Source organism: Manis javanica, chromosome 10 (genome assembly GCF_040802235.1).
Source record: "Manis javanica isolate MJ-LG chromosome 10, MJ_LKY, whole genome shotgun sequence".
NCBI lineage: Eukaryota > Metazoa > Chordata > Mammalia > Pholidota > Manidae > Manis > Manis javanica.
In genome coordinates, this window is record NC_133165.1 from 97308155 (window position 1) to 97330225 (window position 22071).

A 22071-nucleotide genomic window follows, 5' to 3' on the forward strand; every position below is an offset into this window, starting at 1 on the left:
GGTTCTGAGACCATGTCAGTATTTGGCAAGAAAGGATTAATGGCACAGAATCTGTGGGCTTAAGAAGTGGACATTGATGGTATATTCACTGTCTTTGGTATAGTATTTTGGAATCTCATCGTCACAAAGAAATGTCAGAAATGCTCTTTGTCTTCAAGAAGCTCGTATTCTAGATAGAAAATTGTCCATACAGATAAAGCACCTCTGGATTTCTGACAGTATGGTAAAATACACAGACATGTGGAGCATTCTTTTGTAGCCTTATGGTAAGGAAAAGACCATGATCCCTGTGATCTGCAAGGCCCCACACAATCTGCATACCAACCTCTCTTACTTCTCTGACTTCTCCTGCTGCTCTTTCCCTCTTTTTCCCAACACTGGGTGCCTCCCTGTTTCTATCTCAGGGCTTTTGTCCTTGCTGGTCCCCACCAGCATGTTGTTCCCCCAGCCAAGGGTCAGCTTCCTCATATCCTTTAGAACTTGACGCTGTCACTGTCTCAGTGAGACCTACTTTGGCCACTCAGTTTAAAGCTGTAACATCAACCAATCTCACTGCCCACAATCTCTCTCCCTTTATTTTTCTCCAGTGCATTTATACCATCTAATTACACTGTATGTTTTACTTATTTTTCATGTGTTTTGCTACTTCCCTCACTAGAATGTAAGCTCCCTGAGACCAGACTTTTGTCTTGTTTTCTCACTGCTACGTCTCCAGTGAATAGAACAGATCTTGATACACAGTAGGAGTTCAATACATATTTGTTGAAAAAAGGAATGAAAGCACTGCATAGAAACAAAAGGGAAAGTATACTGAAGACCCTAACCCCACCATTTATTTTCTGGGTAATCCCAGACACAACAGTAAACCTCAGTGAACCTCCCCTATAATATGAAGAATATCCCATTACTGTCTCCAATATTACCATGTCTCATTGCTGCCTAGAATTGTTCTTGTATATATGTTCTGCCTCTTCCTGAACTGTGCACGTGGCACTAGGAATGTCTTCCATTCTTCTACAGGAGGCCCTGTGGGACGATACACAGCAGATACTTGGTAAGTGATAGCCCTTGTTATTACCAGAAAGGCTTTCTGGAGGAGTAGGTTTTGAGTATATAGAGATTTGAAGGGGACATTAGCGGAATCTACAGAAGCAAAGTAGTTGTGTGTGGGGATTGATTGAGATGATGAATATTAAGTGTAAGTGCAGAGCTTGCCTATGGCAGAGACTTGTTCTCAGTGGTGGAATGTCTCCTGCTATTACTGTGCTTAAGCATAGGGCCTGCTCTGCAAGAAAGAAATAAGAGCTAGGAATCACTGAGCCATGTGAAAGAGAGCAAGATGGAAAACCAAGGCAGTCTTGGGAGGCCATGAAATGACCAAATTTTGGGTGGAAAAGAGTCTTTCTTCATGTTTGTGTGGATGTTTGGAATTGTGAAAGTCAAGTCACAAGGACTGAGAGGTGGTGTGAGGTAGCCTTTCTTTGTCTTGATCCAGCTGTTGGTTGCATAAGTTAACTCATGAAGCTGTACACTTCACAGCATGTGAGTTATAATTCATCAAGCTGTGTACTTTACCATACATAAGGTACACTTCAGTTGAAAAGGTAGCATTGTGTCTGTTTCTGTGTGTGTACATGTGCATGTATGTGTGCCCGTGCATGTGCGTGTCTGTGCGTGTGTGAGTGTAGTCCCAAGGAAACCTGCTTAGTGATGATGATAGGGACGGCTCTGCCAGCACGTAAGAGGGGAGGGATTCACGTAAGAAACCTATCAGTGATTAGTGGCCTAGACAAAAGCTTGGACTTGCGGGCCCAGAAAGTATATGGTGCTACTGCAAGGAGGGAAAAGATGCTTGTTTGGCCTTAGTCGAAGCCAGGGAGGCTCAAGAGAGTTTTGTGGGGATCATTCAGTGTGGAGTCCCCATGTGGCAAACTGCAAAGCAGCTTCATATAAGAGAGTCTCTTTGAAGTCAAAAGAAGAATTGATAGGGCTGCAGATCCTGCACATTTCTGCTCTGAGTCCATGATGAGACCTGTGAAATCTCCTTGTGAAAGTCAGAGATATTTTTTAATACCACAGCGGAGTGTGGGAAAACTCTAGAAATTCTGGCCTTCAAAAGCAAAATACTTAGTACCAAATATCTGAAAGGAAACTTCATGAACGTTTCGAGGCCGATCATCTTGCATGGAATCATAGAATGGCAGAACTGCAAAGGATCTCAGAAGACATCTGACTCAATAGGCTCACTGTCTGGAACCTAACGCTCAGTAAGGTGTGGTGTGAGTGACACTGGTTCCTGCAAAGCTGAAGAGAACCTAGATCTACATAGTGACTTGCTTCCTTTCCGCCTGCCCTCCCTCCCTCCTTTGTCTCTCCCTCTCTCCTTTCTTACCTCCCTCCTTTCATCTCCCTTCTTTCTTTCCTCTCTTCCTCCTTCCTTTCTTTTTCAGATTAAGGAGGCATATTTAGCAATCCCTTTAACAAGATGAATAATTACTTTTTAGATATTAAGAAATCATAGTTATTTTAGTTCACTATAGTCAACAAATCGTAATTGGAATCAAGTTGTTTAATATATTTAAATTTATTCTAAGTCTTTTATCTAATTGGAACTGTGAAGTAAACTAGCTTATTTGTTTTCTGTGTAGGCACTTTCTTTAAAATATGCAATAAGATTGTTTGAGGGTCAATAGTACCTTCACAAAAGGAAAACAGGAATATTAATATTATAATCCTAGGTAAGTTGTTCAAACAAACATAACAGCACACTTTAAAATCCTTAATTTATACTAGGTTCTTAGAAAAACTACTCAGGCTCATAGCTCGGTTCTTCCAAAACTGAAACAAAAAGAAATGACATGAAAATATTGAGAGAAAAGTCGGCAACAAAATTTTCAAACTTAAGCTAGTCATCATCAATTAAACAACCAAGTGAGTGAGTCAGTTTTGAGTTGGATCTTAGAACATTTTCAGTGAAAAGGAGCAAATTCATTTTCATCTCCTAGGTATGTCCGAGGTGCAGTTGAAATCCTTAAATATTATTTTTGAATCAGGCATTGTGACTAAAGTTAAATAGATCATCATGTACTATATTGAGGCTTATCATACTTGTCCTTTTATTTCAGGTATCAAAATGTAAAAAATAGCTATTACGCCTTTTGGTGAAATAGAATATATTAAGTAAAGGAATTAAGACATGTTTCTCTCTTTGTACGTGCGACTGGGGAAAGCACTCGAGAACACTGTCACCTTAGCACACTTGAAGCTCTGCCCCTAAGTGGACTTGGCGTTCTGTTCACACACATGAATCTTTTCTGACCTCTAAGCCAGGAATGAAAAGGAAAATGGGAATGGGGAGATGGGTTTTTCCTTTGATCCATTCTCTGATCCTAAAGGCAACTGGGAATATGGAAATGCATTTTCTCTTTGATGCAGGTTTTGATCAGCATATTTATAAGCAGCAGAGGGAGTTCTTGCGGAGAAATAGAAATGGGCAAAATCTCCCACCCTGGCGTTCTTAGGTTTCAGTGTATCTGACATGCTTACAGAAAATAGAGAGGAACTCAGCTTTCATGGTGGGGTTCAATCAGTCAACAAGTATTTATCGAGCATCCACAGGATGCATAACTTTGAACCACACCCCAGGTAGAAACTATAACCTCTCACAACTCAGCTCTGTGGGTAGGAGGTTTAAGTATGGCTGAGAGCTTCATACTGACAAACATAGCCCTATTTATCCTTAATCCAGAAACTGGCATTAAATCTGATACCAAGCCGCTGTTGCTGGAGTCGCATTCACAGGGTTGGTATGGAAATTAATCCATATCCTGGGAAGCCTACATCTGTGCCATCTCCTGGTCCTGGTGTGCGTATTATATTATTGTGTTAGAGTTCTTCAGGTCCCAAAACAGAATGGAAATTTCACTCTATTAGGATCTTGGTTGTACCCTAGAAGCTCCAGGTACGTCAGTGACATAATAGACTTCTGGTTGAATTTAGTGTCTCCACCAGCTCCTTCTTCTCTTCCTTTTCCTTTACTCATTTCTGTTGCCACCTTCACTTTCCCATCTTTGCCATTGCAGCTATTAACTCTCATACCAAGTTAGGTCAGGAATCCTCTGGGAGCCCTCTGGCCATGATGTCGGGGTCTGTTTAATTCTGGAACTTCATTCTCTCTTCCTCATTCTCACAGTGTGAAAATCCAACCAAAGGGTGGTGGGATATGGAGTGATGGTTCCCACACCTCAGCAATGATCTAAATGATCAAGGGATCTTTCTATGAAAATAAGAGTCCTTGGGCCCCATCTCAGGAAATTCTGACTTCAGCAGGTCTAGATAATTCTGATGAAGGACCAGATTTGGGAAACACTGCTTTCCTGGAAAGCCTGCTGCTCAGAGTGTGGTCTTCAGACCAGCAGCAATGGCCTCACCTGGGATCTGGTTAGAGATGCAGGGTCTCAGGCCTCACTCCAGACCTATTACATCAGTTGGAAATGACATTTTAATGAGTTCTCCATGTATAAGCATATGAAAGTTTGAGAAGTTCTTCTGTGAAGAACTCTGACTCAGAAGCAGAAAATCCGGATTGCAGTCTCAAAATTGCTGTTAGTAAAATGTGACCTAGGACATGTGCTTTAAACTTCTTCTACTAATAAAGAGAGACAGAGAGAGGAAGAGAGTTGGTTTAAATGATGTCTTATTTTATAGGATTCTAATTCATTTTAAAGAGATCTTTTAGAGACAAAGGTGCATAGAAAATTGAGAGAAATGAATGCCAGGTTGTGTATGTGACTGGATATGGTATGTTCAGTATGTGAGTGTATTACGTGTGAGGTGTGTATGTGTGTATGTAGTAGGTGTTTATATGTCGTGTGTGTGTGGTATGTGTATTTTTGTGCACAGTGATGGAAAAGCAATAATTCAATTCTCCATTGTATTAGTTTGATTGAGCTGCTATAACAAAGTACCACAAAGTGGGTGGCTTAAACAACAGAAATGTACTGCCTCACAGATCCCAGCCAGAAGTCCAAATCAAGGTGCGGGCAGGGCTGGTGCCCTCTGAGGCTGTGAGGGAAGAAGGTGTGCCAGGCCTCTCTCCTTGTTTCTTGTAGCTTGTCGACGGGTGCTAGCATAGCTCCCGTCTTCACAGGGCCCTCCTTCTGTGCATGTCTGTCTCCAAATTTGCCCTTTTTATAAAAACACCAGTCATGCTAATTGAGGGCCCACACTAATGACTTCAAACAACTTGATTACTTCTGGAAAGACCTTGTCTCTAAAAAAGATCATATTATGAGGTACTGGGGATTAGGACTTCAACATGTCAATTTTGGGGGAACACAATTCAACCCATAACAACCACAATAGTAGCAGACCGTAAATAAGAAGAAGGGACTGGGGTCCCTGATTACCCATCACTGTCATCCCCACATCTACCTGGGTTTATGTCAGAATGATTGTGGAGAAATGACTCCTGAGAATTCTTGTTCCCTGGCCTTGAGGTCTAACAGCCCAAGCTGATTATGCTCAGCTTCATTCAAAACACACAAACCCTTCCATTTTGCCAACTTTCATTTCTTGACCATAATTGAATGGAGGACCAAGACAAATGATCTTTGATCAACTACTGGCAAGGTTTATTTCCACTAAAAATCAAACCCACCATAATTTGTTTCTAATGGCCTAGCTGATCTCTGATCAAGACCTACAAATCTACCAGACCCTAAGTCCTCATGGCTTCAGGAAGACAAAAATGTCAGCAGTTTTCTTCGGTAGGCACTCTGCCAGTGTCTCTCAGGTCCTGGTTTTATTATTGCTGTATCTGTGAGGTGTGCTGTGTGCATAATCTGAGAAAGGCAGCTACATGCTGGAACACCTTGATTTACATCAAAATCCTGGAGGGACTAACATCCCGAAATAGGTGTGGGCTCAGAGAAAAGAGTGAAATAAGGCTTAGAGTGAGAAATGGCTTGGATTTGAGCACCTTTAGTACTCACAAAACCTGAGGGGACATAAAGGAACCATACTGCCAGGTAGGAGAATCCTGCATCCCACAGGTGTTTCTCTGGAAGTCTGCACCATCACAGCAAGTAACTAAACAGTGGAATAAACCATATTCATACTCAGTCTGTCAGTGACATCTGTTTTTGTGAACTCAAATCAAGTTCAGGTGACCTTGACAGTTTGAAGAAGTGGATACATGCAAACAGGGAGAGGATTCATGGTTAATTCATGTAGGATAATTCAAACATTCTAAATATAAGCCATTGATGGGATTGATTTTGCAAAAGAGGAACAACTAGGTACCAGAGGCTAGGTGGGGTGGGCAGGTGAAGGTAACGTGTGAAGGAGGTGACCTAACACGGATTAATATGTGCAAATAGACTAGACTGAGTCTAGCATAGGGGTTTTCAGACTTTTTTGACCAAGACTCATAATAAAAAATAATTTTACATTGTGACCAAGTACATATACATCCACATATGTATAAATCGGAAACTAATGTTTCAAAAAATAACACTCTTATTACATAGGAGACTTTCTATTCCATTCCATTCCAGGTTCTCCTATTCTATCCTTCTGTATCCCATCAGCCTTCATCCTTTTTTTTTTTTAATTTCAATGTTTGTGTGACCCACTATATTGATTCTTATGATCCACCTAATGGGTTGCAACCTGGAAAGAATGACAGGATCATTGCTACACCAGTGGTTCTCAACAGGGTGCGAGTTCAGGAGTATTTGACAGTGTCCAGGGGTGTTTGAGGTTGTCACAGTTACTGACATCTAGTGGACAGAGGCCAAGGATGTTGCAAAATGCACAGGACAGCTCCCCACAACAAAATCATGCCACCCCAAATGTCACTAGTGCTGCCACTGAGAAACTTCACTCTATACTTGGCACTCTTCTAAATACTCTTTAGAGCATGATTTTCAGTCTGAGTTCCCTGGAACCTTGGGACGTCTGTCCAAGTGGTTCAGGAGGTGGGGTGAGGGCAGTGCTACGGCCCTAGGGCTTCTGCCTTCTCCCCCTATCAGTCAGAGCGGCCTGGACTGTTATCTGTAGGATGACCAGTTCATTCCAGTTTGCATGGGATATTCCTGGTTTTAGCATTACAAGTCCCACATCCCAGGAACTCCTTTGGACCCCGGCAAAGCAGGCCGGTTACCACCCTGTAGTCTACCAGACAAGAGAATGGTTCTTGAGAAGAAAGAGGTCTGTTTACAGTAAGAAAGGAAGGCTGTTGAAAGCCACTGTTGGCAGAAGCATACATCTTATAATGGAAGGGTGTTGAGGAGAACTTGGGGCCAACTTCTGAGAGATTGTTTTTAAAACCTTATTAATGGTTTTGGGGACAGTCTTGTGAAGACATGTTAAAGAACTAGGTTTTTCGCCCCAGGCTGAGAACCCTGGGGAGAGAAAGATTTAATCACCGTCTTCATGGGAATGAAGCAAAGATGCTATTTGAGTGACTGTAAGCAGCTGTTCTCTGCTCCTACATTTGACAGGTTAAGAGGGATTCTAGGGAAATACCAGGAAGACCTTCTTGTCTTTAAGAAAATGTTTAGAATGCCTTATTCTGGATGGTTTTCCTGAGGAAAAATAGATAAGAATTTACCTTTTAAAAGTTACAGTTTTTTTCAATTGGGTACTTCCTACAGTCAGGGGACTTCAGCCTTGGCTTCTTGAGCCTCCTTCCATCCATGATTCTATGAATGGCTTGAACCTTTATCTGGTAAGTGCCCTGGGCTAGATGCGCTCTGGAATGAATGAAAAAAGACACGAATAGGAGAAAATATTCACCAAAGAGTCAAACAAAAAACAGCCGCATCCTCTTTTAAGTCTTATTTTCTTGAAAATACCCCTACAAGGATTTTTTACTTATTTTCTGCAAGCCAATTTATTATGGTTTCTCAGGTAATTTCTCTCAGCTCTCAGAGGTACAACTAATTAAACATCAAGGCAGCACCTGACCTCGCTGCCTAACCTTTCAGCGCCATTTTGTTGTATTTTGGTTCAGTGTTCTCATATACCTTTATCAGAAGATCAAACAAAATATTTCAGAGCTATAATTAATAACATAGCTTTTGTTCTCTGGATGTTTTAAAAGTAATAGAAATTCTCTCCTATCACTATTGGCTGCTCAGAGTTAAAATAGTTATGTATCAAGAGAGCTTCATCTGAACTTTCTTTCTCCAGAAGAGACTGTAATAACATTTTTTTTCTTGTGAAAATGGGAAATCTGCTCAAAGGTGAGGAGATGGAAGGCATTCCTATATGTAGAATGTCCCCAATCACTTTAAAAATAGAAACTATTTTTTATTTCCCTGATGTGTGGAGATCTTGTAGAATGTGACATGTTGGCAAAGTCTGACTCAGGAAGTAAAGAGGGTTGCTCACTGAGATGGAAAGCCCTAGAAAGGAACGTTAGAGTGAGCTCAGCTGCTGTCACCTTGCACTGCCCCCTTCATGGAAACTTCTGGGGAACTGCAGAAGGAGGGTAGTTGAGGGGTCATGAGCTTACAAATGAGTCTCTTCCACCAGCTTGTCAAGATGCTCTAGACGTAAACAGAGCATTCCTAACAAGGCAACACCTCATTTCCTTCCCTTAGGAACAGAGAGTCTCTTTGAAAACTCAGGAACTGTGTCACCAGTGTTTACAGTATTTTAATTATTATAGACCCATTTGTTCAATTTAAGAGGCCATGGATAACACTTAAATACCTGAATGGTCTAGCCTGTATTCAGAGAGTCACTGAGCTATAAAATACTCATTTGCCAAACCCTGTTGTCTTAGACCATTAGTCACTACTGAGATCCATAACGATTTGGCCACTTCCAGCGAGAAGCAGAAGAGAAGCGGTTCATTATCTTCTGTACTCACCACTAAAATTACATGTTGCAACTCTTAACTGAATGTTTCTATTTGCTAATAGTCCTTCCTAGAATTAGTTTTTTTTTTATCAAAGAAAAGTCATTTTTTCCCCTTAGATAACTGCATGTGTATTTCGTTCTAGAGTACATATTATGTCCTTAGCAAAAAATCGAATGTGGAAACCTTTCTCACATTTCGAATAAAAAATGTCATTCAGGAAAGTTTTTGTTGCTTGAGTGAAAAACGTCACCGCCCAAATAGTATCATAGACAGTAATGGCCTTCCTTCAGTTTGCTTTCTGGATGGAGCACAATGGCTTGGCACAGACATTTCAGGACCAAGTTGGGAAGAGAAACATTACAAAGAAAAATAGAGATGAATTACAGATTCAGGATGGTTTGGTAATTTGATAAATATTTCTCAGCTGGGTAAGGAAAATAAATTTCACAGGGGTAGAGGCTGAGAACCTGAGGGTCTAGGTTGGCAGGAGAGTGAGAACAAAAGAGAACTAATTTAAATACATACTAAATTGAAATTAGAGTCTATGGAAGGGAACAGATGAGGAGGAGGAGAATAGGGAAAAGGAAGGCGGAGGCAGCTGAGTAGCCGAAATGATGGTCATTTTAAGAAGAGGAAGTGGAATATTCAATTTTGAGTGTTTGTCTATAATGTTAGCTCCCTTACACTCTCAAAGCCTTTGGTAAACTCCTAAGGGACTCTGGCATCTCTAGTTCCATTTTTTTTTTTTTTTTTTTGCTATTTTATTACCTGATTTTGTTTTGTTTTTTGTTTTAGCGCACTTAGCACTTTCTGAAACTGTTATATGACCTGCGTGTTTGCTAGCGGTTTGTCTTTTCCTACCAGATGAGGGGATATTGTCTGTTTTGTTTCCTGCTGTAGTCCAAGGACCTAGAGCAGTGCCCCAGAATAGATCCTAATACATATTTTCGAATGAATGAATAAATGATTGAATGAGAGCTGCCACTACCCTTAAGGCTTTCAGAAAACTTGGGGGAAATCCAGTGGAAGTTGGATGGCCAGCTGAAAGTGACTTTATTTAAATTTACTGGTTGGTATAATCTGAGGTTTCCACTTACTTTAAAATTCTAACACTCCTTCCTTTCCCAATTTTCTCTTTCTCTGCAGCTTAGCTTTTACCTGCATAAATTCATGACCTCTCTCCCTAGCCTAATGCATGGACTAAATTGTATACTGTTTGGTTTTATGCAGAAAAAGACTATGTTCTTTTAGATTCTGCTAGTGTATTTACTGATTAATAATTAAATAACAATAAACATCATTTAACAGTGGTTTCTTTTTTCCAGCTAAAAATATGGATGAAATTAACACTGACTCTCTGTGTTGCCTGAGGGTTTCAGCCCCAGGCAAGTTCGCTATGGATTCAGTGAGACCCAGGAATGACAACAGAACGTTCCTGGGATAAAAGAGTTTATACCTGGCTTTATTCTCATGGCAGTAGGTCGTGCACTAGAATCAAGATGGCATCCAGCAGTCTGCAGGTCTGTAATCCACCTCCGCCTTTGCCTCCTCCCAGAGCACTGCATGGAGCTCTTAATACAGTGACTCAGTCAATAACAGCTTCTTGCCTATGGGTGTGGGAGCAGTAGCCCAGCAGCAGGCCAACCACATCATCAAGTAGTTTAGGGTCAGGTGAGGGTGCCGGCCACAGGAACTTCCATTTTCCCCACAGTCTCAGTACCTCATACTCTACATTCTGCTTTCTGGTTTTCAACTCCTGGCTCTGAGAGCTGACAATCCAAGCATTAAACTTGCTGAATGCCTGGGAGATGTTATTAGGATGGCAAATGGAAGTGCTGTCATGGCCCAGAATGGTAATGTAAACTGATGAAGCTGACTTGCCTGCAACAATAGAGAGAGGTGAGGCATGGGGTGAATTGGGAAGGACTTGTCTCAACTAAAGTTTTCAAATTCACACTTTGAAAAGTTTTACTAGCCAAATATAACATATGTATATTATCATTTTGAGACTGCCACTCTGTAATTATGATTCTTAATCTTAAGCATACTGGAGTTAAAAAGCTGATTTTGCTCGTAAGTCTAATTCTGTTTTATGATACCTTAAAAATTGCCCATTCAGTTCTGTGACTCTGTGGCGGAAATGAGCTATTATTGACTGATTCATTATATAAAGAGCTCTGCCCAGTGCTCTGGGTGGAGGCAGAGACGGGGGTGCCTTAGGGACCTGCAGACTGCTGGCTGCAGACATGATTGTAGTGCTCAACCTACCACCATGAGGATAAAGCCAGGTATAAACCCTTTCACCCCAAGAATGTTCTGTTGTCATTTCTCAGATTCACTGAATCTATTGTGACTTGCCTGGGGCTGAAACCCTCAGGCAAGACAGACTCACATGAAGATCTTATATGAATATATATGGAATATTGGAAAGTTAAGAAAAAGGAGTTGTATATTGAATCTATAGTGTTAAGGTACAGAGCAAAGACAATCTGTGGAGGATGATAAGACAATCTGTGTGCTGTAATAGTAAAACAAAAGTATGGAACCAGAGGTGATGAGGAACAATATAAGCTGCCACCCTGCCTCTAGAACTCCTGGAGAAATCAGTAGATCTGATGCTCTTCCATCACACATGGAATATAATTTATGATACCTTAAAAATTGCCCATTCAGTTCTGTGACTCTGTGGTGGAAATGAGCTATTATTGACTGATTCATTCTGTTGGCAGTTGAAGCAGAGAAATGACAACAGAACATTCTTGGGGTAAAAAAAATTCTGTTGGCAGTTGTTTCAAATCCTGATTCCCCTCTTACTAGCTGTTTGGCTTTGGACACATTACTTAACTTGTGTAAACTGTGTGTTAAAGTGTACTTATCTGTATAGTGGGGTTGATAATGCTAGGTGCTTACTGGCTCACCATTCAAAGGGATGTTGTGAGGATTAAATGAGTTAAGACACACAAAGGACTTAGAACTGGGGCTGGCACTCTAAGTATATAGGAGGTATTTATTTATTTATTATTGTTGTTATAAATTTACTGTTACTGCAAAAGAGCTCTGCTGACATTTAGTTTATCCTACTTCACCCTCTCTGTCTTCCCTGCCCCATATGCCCACTTGTGTAGGGCAATTGTAATGGGTTGTACTGATCAGTGTAACCCCAGTACCGTTACATATCATTTATGGATATGCCCTTTTTATATAGACACATGCATGGGTTTTGTTAATGTCTTCTGGATGATAAGCAGCTGAAATGCAGGAACAATGCCTTTCCTAGACTCAGAATGGCTAATACTCTCAAGTCTAGCATTTTTGAAACCTAATGCCAAACCCAGGTGCCAGTGTTTCCCAACTTGGCACAGCCCATGGTAGGTCCACAGTGCCAGTCTGTCTGAGCCCATTATGTACCCACACTTCCTAATCCATGGACTCCTCTCCCCTGGAGATGTGATTAGAAGAGTATGTTCAGTATGTGATGTCCTAAAGCAGCATTGCTTATGCCCTAGTTTTGCAGCCCTTTAGAAACCCTGCACTTTAGCTTGTGGACCTGACCACACCTTCCATGACACACATAAAAGCACACCTTCAGCTGGTGTGTGTCAGACATCTTGCCAACCTGTCCATCACATGCGCCATTTCTCCCTCCCTTGGATACCCTCAACATACACACCCACACATCCATGTACACACACACTCATACACACTCAGAACTACAAAGCAACAATAAAATCTTCATCCTTGAGCCAAAACAAAACAATCCTCTGTCTTCCCCAAAACAAACCCTCCGTGCCTATCTGCACACAGTGTCAGTGCCCACTGAAGTGGTCGCAAAACCAGTTTTGCAAACTGAAAGATTAATCTGTCCCTTCACCACCTGACTAAAAGGACATGTTTCTCTAGACCCTCAGAAAAGACAGAGATGAGGTGCTTTCCATGGAACATATGCCTTTCTGAGGCTTCTCAGTCCCATTCAAATCCATCTTTAGGAGTTCACTTGCGTCAATGAAGTTGTGAGAGGGGTGGGATGTATTTGAAGAATTAGCACTCACCTAGTTGTCTCATTTTCATGAACTTTCAGCTTTTTCGTAGTTGAAATGGGAAAACATAGGACCTCACCAAACTCGGTAGATAAAGGGTGGCAAATCAGGTAAAGGTGCCAAGTAAATCCCTGGCATTTTCTCTGCTTTAGGTAAGTAGGGGGTGACCAACAGGGGTCAAGAAGATGATAACCCTCACCTATCACCACCTTGGCCAGGGGCTCACAAGTTGTTAAGAATAGCTGGGAGTTGTAATAGTGGTTAACCTTTTTATTTCTGAAGCATTTTTTCCTTGACTCTTTCTCTCTTTTTAAACTGGCCTTCATGAGAATTATTCCCACGAGACCCAAACTCAATTACAAAAAAGAGTATATTTGACATTAAAAAAAAAGCATCTGCATCATGAAGTAAATGCAATTTTCAAATGTTACATAACCTTTAGACATTAAGGAGTGATGCAGCCCTACCTAATCTCTCAAATAACAAAGATAAAGCAATCACTGAATCACAAAATGTTACTGCCAGAAGGAATTTAAAAACCTGACAAACTTTGAATGTCAAGGGACTTTTAGAGGATTCTTACCAAATAAACCAACATCACTAAGATCCTAAAGAAACTTTCTAAAATCAAAGTTATTCCTCCACACATATTTAAGATGCACAGAATTCCAAGAAGCAACAAACTTTATTTTTTTTGGATGATTTTAAAAATAAACTATCACTAATTAGCATATCTTGAGTATTTGCTGTGTTCCAGACACAATTCCAAGTACTTACCTGTATTAGTTCTCATAACAATTGCACATAGAATCTTGCACAAAGTCACACAGCTTGTACGGGACTGAGCCAGGATTTCATCAGAGACAGTATGGGCCCAGATTGCTGTTTTCTAGTGGAGATGATGCTAGCTAGCTAAAGAATTTGCAGTGCAGCAAAGCTGCTATGCCATTCTCCTCTTCTTATGTGGTAACAAAGCCCCAGTGTCAGCTGCTCATATGGCCATCCAATTTTAGACTACATCCCCCAGACTGTTTTGCAACATTTGGCCTTATGACCATGTGCTGGCCGATGGGATGTGACCCTTGAGGCTGGCGCCATGTGCTAGGATAGCAGAGTCGAAAAATAAAAGCCCTCATGCCAGCCTTGGTCTGTCTACCTCTAGACTCTTTTAAAATGTCCACAAGAGGTCTTTCATAGCCTCTTTTTTGATGATCTCATTTTACCAATATTTCCTTAACTTTTCCTCTAATTTTATCTCTACTGGTTTCCCCATCTGTTGGTCTCTCTTCTTTCCATCCAATTTCTTGATTTTTCTTTCTCCTCTATCCCTTCTCTACTTCCCTTTTTTAATCACCTCAGGTTCCTTTTCTATTATTTCTTCTCCTTACTATCCACCCTTGCTCTCTTTCTTGCTCTAAGGCTTTCTTTACTTAAAACAGAGAAGTACAATAATTAGGAATGTACATAGAAGGTGATACACAATTTTGAGTGAAAATACAGTAATTGTATTTGTGTATTAGGCTTATGGATGATTTTGTAACTACTCTATCATTAATAATATGATTTAATGTTATATGTGTTTTTCAACAAAACATAGCAATAAATTGTACACTTACCTACAATTCTCCCTAAGAATTAACATTAACCATTTTGTGTTTATTCACATTTTTTTTCTTTAAACAGTGAGGCTTCCCTCATCATTGAAATGTTCAAAGGTTACTATTAATGTATGACCTGGAAAAGCAAACCCATTTTAGTATTAGGGCAGGATAAATATAATTAAAAAGTTAACTGTATTTTTTAATCATGTAATACATTTTAGTCCCCCCAAAACAAGGATTTAGGGATTGTCTGCAGGTTTGAATTATCCTTGCCTGTGAACTCCTCCATTCAGGAGTTAGGTTAATTGAAAATTAGCAATTGGCTTATGCAATCCTGGAAGTACATTTCCTAAAATAATTTGTGACTATAACAAACAAAATGTATACCAAGAACGAGCAGTATGACATACAATGTAAGCAACTGCTCTCTTTATTACTGATAACCTAGGAGTTTGTGAAGCGAGTGAAGAGAGAGGGGAGCCTTGACAGGCTAATTACAAGTTTCCGAGTATCTTCTTTCATAGACTCAGTGGCTTCTCTTCTCAGAGTTAAGTATTTTACAGATTTGGGGAAGAAAAGTCCCTTCTATTTTCTTCAATTCTTAAAAAAAAAAAAAAAAAGTTAACCAAAGAAATCCTATGTTTAAACAGCCAAGTGACTTGAAATGAAATGGACTTTCATTAATACACTTTTTAATTTCTTAGAACAACTTCAGTTCCAAATATAGAAGAGGCAATATGATTTTTCTTTTAAGTGGACATTATGAAGATTCCAGTAGAGACTTTTGCTGAGGAAACTACAAAAAGGGGAATCTGATTTATGTCTGTTTCCTAAAAGGGCAACATTCCTGGAAATCAAAAAAAAAAAAAAAGATATGTACCTTCATTTCCAAAACTGTTGAAGTTTGGGCAAATAGTGCTCCATCAAATTCTGTCAGGAACTTTGCATATATTCAGATAATATCATGTATCCATATGTGTAAATCATCATGCAACAGAGATGTAAGAGGGAAAAAAAGGCATTTTCCTGGGCATTTAGCTTTCTTTAAGCTTTTACTGCTGTTTGTGCTTTCAAGAGCGGCCTGTCATTGTGCCCCAGGATTTCATTGGTTCTCTTTTAACCCTTTCCTGCCACTTGATTTTTTCAAAATGTTTTATTCTGCTATCAATGGCCAACCTGGCAATTTTGACTTAGGGGAAAACACACCTATAAAGTCAACTATCAAGAAATATAATTAAGTTATGTTCTGTGAATTATAAATTGTGTTGTCATATCTAGGTAGTTCAGATTTTTGTTGTCTGCCCCTATAGTCTCCCTTTTTTCCTCTTTGTCTCCTTTTTCCTTACAATATTAAAAGCCAGTTCAATGATTTCCTTATCTAAGGAGACCAGCTGTTTCCTGGAGGTTGGATCTAGTCTCCCCCTCCTAAATCAATGTCTGTCTGAGGGAAACAGAAATATGTGTATGACTTACAGGATTTGTCTTCATAATGATGAATGTTTAGTTAGAGTATTGATTATTAAAATAGAAACCAGACTTTGGAAAGCAATTTAAAGCTATGGTATCTGTCTGTTACAATCATTAAAAGCTAATGAGTATATTTCTTTGGTGTAGTTAATCCTTCCACAGTCTAAGAACAGTGTTAATGTGGGAAAGATTACATTTAGTGTATGATAAACATTTTGCTGACTAATCCCCAAATTACATGCTTTTAGACCATTATTTAAATGTGGTAGAGAGTAGAATCTCCTTCTTAACTAACAATCATGTGGAAAATAATCCAGATTCAAACAAAATTGAAAGGACATTTATTTATGTGTTCTATACTTGAGGATACATTACATGTGATTAAAGATTTAAGTTGTTGAGGAAACAGTTGTTTTCAAAGAAATCAAAGGTTGGTTTTATGCATATATCTTATTGCAGTTAGTTTATAATTATTTATCAAATTTCTGATAATTTGATAAGGCTAATGAACTTTGTCTACATTTTTCATCTCTAGTTTATTCTCTCCACTTTTAAGGACTATAAATATGCACATAGCCAAAGCTGGCAGAATTTCCTCTAAATTGGGGGAATTTGTCATAAAGAAAACAGCTTCATAAAACACCTGAAGCTTAAGTTTGAAACATCTAAAATTCAAAAATTTCATATAATTGTAGTTTCAATTTTCAAGGAAGCATAGGTTTTTTTAGACATAGAGATGATCTAATCCAATCCCTATTTTTTTCAAAAGAACATACTGAGAAAAAATGCAATTGGGAAGTTACTCTAAATAAAGCATTTACTTAAAAATCGATACCAGTGAAGAGGAGTCTCTATAAATTTACATCTGACTCTGTAGTATAAGTAACAGAAAATGTAAGTTGGCTTTAACATTGAAAGACCCCTATTGTCTTCTGTAACTGGAAGGTATAAAGATATGCTTGGTGTCTGGGTCGGTTTGATTTAGCTGCTCCTCCGGTGCCATAGAGGTTCTTATTTCTTTCCCATCTTTCCTTACTGCCAGCTTCTCCATGAGGCTGACTTCTCCCATGGTGGCAGAGTGCCTTGACAGTTTTAAGTTTTATATCTACATATCATACAAATCAGAACAAAAGAGAAAATCTTGGCTTTCTCAGATGAACACATCACCTTCTTTCCCAGAAGCCCCCGGAACACTACCCCTCATGTTTAAATTGGACTAATACCTCTGGCAAGGACACATCACAGGTTGAATTACTTAGTGCTGGGTGTATTTGACAAGGAGCCAGGGAGGTAGGTAAAACCAGAGATTTAACTGTGGGTTAAACTGACTGGGTTAAATCATCAGGGCCTATGTCTAGAGCAGGAGAAGGGCCTATGTATGCCCATCTCCCAGCCCTCACCACTGCCCCATATTTATATACAAACAACTACAATTTCTATTAGCTACACATCTTTTACTTCTGATAACATAAAAATAATTGATGATCAATGTAGAAGATTTGAAAAATGCCTTCAAGAGTAATAAAAAAATCACTCCTGATTTCTCTTTTATAAATTATGACTAGCCAAATGTTAACTACCCATAAGCATTTGGTGTTATCATTTCTTAATCTTTTAAAAAGATGCAGTATTGAGATTGTACTAAATTTGTGTCTTCTGTCAGTTTACTTATGTATCATCTTCAGTTTTATATCCTATTTTATATTTCAGCCTCACACTATTGAAAGCCTTTCTCCAGAACATTTAGAATCTTAATTTTTCAAAGGTAGTTGGGGAGCAGAATTATTGTGGAGGCAATGAAGAGTTGTAGGGGGTGCCTTGCTTCTCATCATGTCTTCTAAACCTTTTCAGTTTGTCTCTTAGCGTTCGTGGGCTAAAAAGGTCACTGGGACTTTACCCATCTCCAAATGGTTCTAAAAATCCCCTCAGTTGTGGCAGGGTGGGTGGGGCTGGAATCAATATATAGAGAGAGAGAAGCTGTCAGTTGCTGGAAGAGGGCTTCTTTGGATTAAGGCACATAAATGCTGAACTCCAAGACCACTGGGAAGGGATTGGGCATCAGGACACCGTGTTTTAGGTTAGTCTCTGCTGCTGTCCAGTGTATGAACTGAGAAACCACTGTACATGCTGTGTCTCCATCTCCATTTCCTCATTCCTCAAGTGGGGTAAGAATTCTTATCTACCTTCCCAGAATAAAGAATAAGTATGAGAGTCATAATTAAATGAGTTCCTAATGTATATCTAAATGCCAATCTCATTATTTCATTGTAATATTTTGCATTGTTTTATCTTCTTGTGAAGTGTTAGGATTGATAGAGCAGATATTGTTAAGGCCATACGACAAATGAGGGAATGGAGGTTTAAAATGATAGGACCAACATTAGAATTATTCTGTTTATTTAAGGTATCACCACTAGCAAAACCATATTGTGATGAGGAGGAGGAGGATGATTGCAATCATGATGGCCACACCTAACAGTCAAGAGAGGTTAAGCAACTAAGAATTAAGTCATCGTGAATAACATTGGTAGCATCTATTTTTAAAAATAGGACTTAATCATTCAGTTTTCTCTCACCCAGCTGGATTGGTGAAAATTATCTAAATTATTGTTTTTTTTAACCTATTTCTAAAAAGTAATACATATTCAGTAAAGAGAACTTAGAGAACACAGGGAAGAAAAAGCAAGATGAAAAATATCATGCTAACTCTGCTAGATAAAGACAACCAAGGGTGGTTGGTCCCTCAGGTTCTTTTCCTGAGTACACATACACTTACCTCTTGGTAATACTAAGTTCTTGAAAGTGAGGAAGAAATCTTAGAGAGACCTAGAGTCTATAGCACAATAACTAATGACAGTTATTAAGTGCTGACTCTGACAACGTTATCTTGAGTGCTTTAAAGACATTAAGTACACTGCTCACAATTACACTAACTACTTATGTTGAGTAAGTTCTGATACTATCCCCATTTTACATATAATGAAAACAACACACAGAAAAATTAAACATTTGTCCAAGGTCATGTCTCTTTGGACTTAGGCCATCTGCCTCCATAAATTATGTCCTTAATCTCTGTGCTGCTATCCTACAGTATACTTAGAACTTCCACGGGACACCTGGGAGTCTGAGGATTTGGGATACTAACGTATATCCTGGAAGCATTGTTTGGCTCATCTTTTGGCTTCTTTTGCTTCCTAAAGAGTGTAACAATCTTACAGTCTCCAAGTGGAGCATCTGGAAAGCCAGTTGTAGTGAGTGCAGAAATCCCCAAACCTTGACTACTCATTCAACCCTGACTGCTATTTATAGGGAGCTTGTGCAGCTCCATGTTCAACTGGTCTACCAGTCTTCCCTAGGTAATGGTCAAGATGGTGGGAAACAGAAATATAAATATAAACATATATTAGGAATATATTATAGGACCTTCTTTTTGTAACATCCACTAATCAGATTCTTTCACTATGACATTACTTTTAATTGCTTTATACTTCCTGACTGGATACAGTGACAAATGACATTTTTATTATAAGTTACTATTAAAAAGATTTCAAGAAAACTAAGTTTTTTTCTTATTTGTATTTCTCAAATTCTAAATAATAAACACATATTAGGTTTTTGCAACCAGAAAACATAATCTGAATCTCTATCCCTTAGGAGAGGCTATAGCAGACCCTAGAGCCAGTCTGTCTGGCTTTATGTCCAGGCTCTGACACTTACCAGTTTAGAGTCTTTGATAAATTTCCCAACATATCTGTGCTGTGCTCTCCATGTGTATACACTGGGGATAATAACTTCACATACTTTAAAGTGTTATTGTGAGGTTATGAATGACACATTAATAATTGTGCTGTCACATAGTAGATACTTTAGAAAGTATCCTATAAAAATATACTCAGTCATATATTAGCAAAGATGTTTCCAGAAGTTTTGATTGTATAGTTAAACTAGAAAAATAAAGACCAAAATGTCCATCCATAGGAGCACAAATAAATAAGTATTAATGCATCACATAATGGAATGTTATGCAGCCATTAAAATAATCAGATGTATAAAAACTCAACCATTAGATTGTTAGGTCAATGAAGACAAAGATATTGCTTATTATTTTATCCTTAGGGAACAAGACTATCAGTGATAATAATCTCAGATTATTAATTAAAAGAAAGAATAGATCCTTATGAGTTAACATGGATGAATGTCTATTATATGTTGAGAGAATAAAGCAACTTACAGAACTTTCCTGTCTGTTCTTCAGTTGCCTTTCTGGTCATGTCACTTCTGGTTTCTGACACCATAAAGTACCTAGTGCAGCCCTCTCAGTATTTTCTATCCCAGCCCTGTGTTTGTTTCCTTCCTTCTGCTGATCACAACTTACTTTGTGAATTTATACAACTTTGATTCATATGTTAATCTGAAGTTGTTGCTTTTCTTTTTTTTCTACCTTCACTAAAACGTAAGGTACTTAAATGCAGGAATCATATCTCTCTGGTTCACCATTATAAACCCATCAGCCAAACACATAGTAGATACTCTGCAAATACTTGCTAAATGAAAAATATTAAATTGATATGGATGGATTCACAATAAATTGGTGACACTGGTTTCTTCAGAGGAGGGAAGGAACTGGGTAAAAGGGGGTTTTATTTTTTACTATAGCTACTCAAGCTGATTTTTAAAATAGTAAGTCTGAGTCATGTTTATTACTAAAATATAGAACTATACCAAAACATTCAGATTTGATCAGGGAGGAATGGCTATTCATGAATTCTCTCTGACATGACCGCCTCTCTCTGTGGTGTTTTAGTGGGTCTAAACAGTGAGGAGAGGTCTCCATGCCCTCACTCTCCACTTCCATAGGGAGGACCTTTCAGGTTTGTGAGACAAGGTAAAAGGCTTGCTAGGGAACCCACTCTTTTTGTAGCATTTCTCTTTCCTTTAAGCATGTTATTTGATTATACATATTTCACTAATGAGTTTATTTAAAATGCATTTTCTAGGAGCCTCTCAAAGTATGTTGAAGTATGACCTCAGATGGTTGAAAAGACTATTTACCTGTTAATGGTGATGAGAGGAGATACAATGCATGGGGAGACAGGAAGGTTTAGGAAATTAGTACATAGCAACATAGGCTTAACAGAGAGTCATTTCCATTTTCATTAGGTGAACAGGTGCTGAAATTGAGGATAGGACAAAAACATCCTGAAAATGTGTCAATGCTTTCAAAACGACAAGAGCTACTCCAAACTGCAACAACCAAAATGCACATCTGAAGATATTTTAATGACTCAGATTTGAGACTAATTTTATAGGTGTTATTAAAACCATCTTTCCTACATGAATTTCTTTCCACAAGGGCAGCCTGAAATTGCCATTGGGTGATGATGACTTGATTGACAGTGTCTCATCTGAGGGTTTCAGCCCTGGGCAAGTTCACTCTGGATTTAGTGAGACCAAATATTGACAATGAAGCACTGGGGGTAAAAAGGGGCTCATACAAAGCTTTATTCTCACAGCAGTAGGTTGAATGTTAGAGTCACATCTGTACCTGGCAAGTCTAAAATAGCAAGTCCATCTCAGTCTCTGCTCCTCTGGCTCAGCCTCTGCCCAGGTACTGCCTCTGCTCTGAGTTTCTGCTCTCCTGCTCTCTTCTCACTTGCTCATTTCTCTAGGATCCACACTTCGCACTAGGAAACCTCTCTTAATAGTAATACAGGCAATAATGGCTTATCACCAATGGGTATACAAGTATGTGCCTGTGCAGTAAATGTTGTGTCACTGCATGTGTACAATGGGTAAATTAAATTAGTATCAGGTGAGGATCCTGGCCATCAGACTTCTGCTTTCCCTACACTCCACCCCTCTAGTATTCTCCCACCTCACAATCTACGCACCCTCAGTCTTCTACTATGGGACTGTGCAAGAAAGCTGGAGCATTGTAACCAGATTTGACAACAGCATCAGAGGCTATAACAACATACAAATAACAACAGAAATTATGGTACAAAGAACAAAATTATAGTAATGGTAGTTGTCCTTAAGCCTGAGGAGATTGATTGCCACCAAGTGGTCATTCCAGCCATATTCAAACCAGTTC

The 22071-nt window shown here is 39.1% G+C and overlaps 1 long non-coding RNA gene across 1 annotated transcript in view; it reads left to right on the forward strand.

Annotated features, from left to right (window-relative positions):
* LOC118973303 (uncharacterized) overlaps window positions 1–22071 on the forward strand; it is a 187495-nt gene that overhangs the window by 154237 nt on the left and 11187 nt on the right. The window contains exon 4 of the long non-coding RNA XR_005062568.2: window positions 1021–1054. This is a non-coding gene — a long non-coding RNA (uncharacterized lncRNA). The remainder of the gene's footprint in view (window positions 1–1020; window positions 1055–22071) is intronic.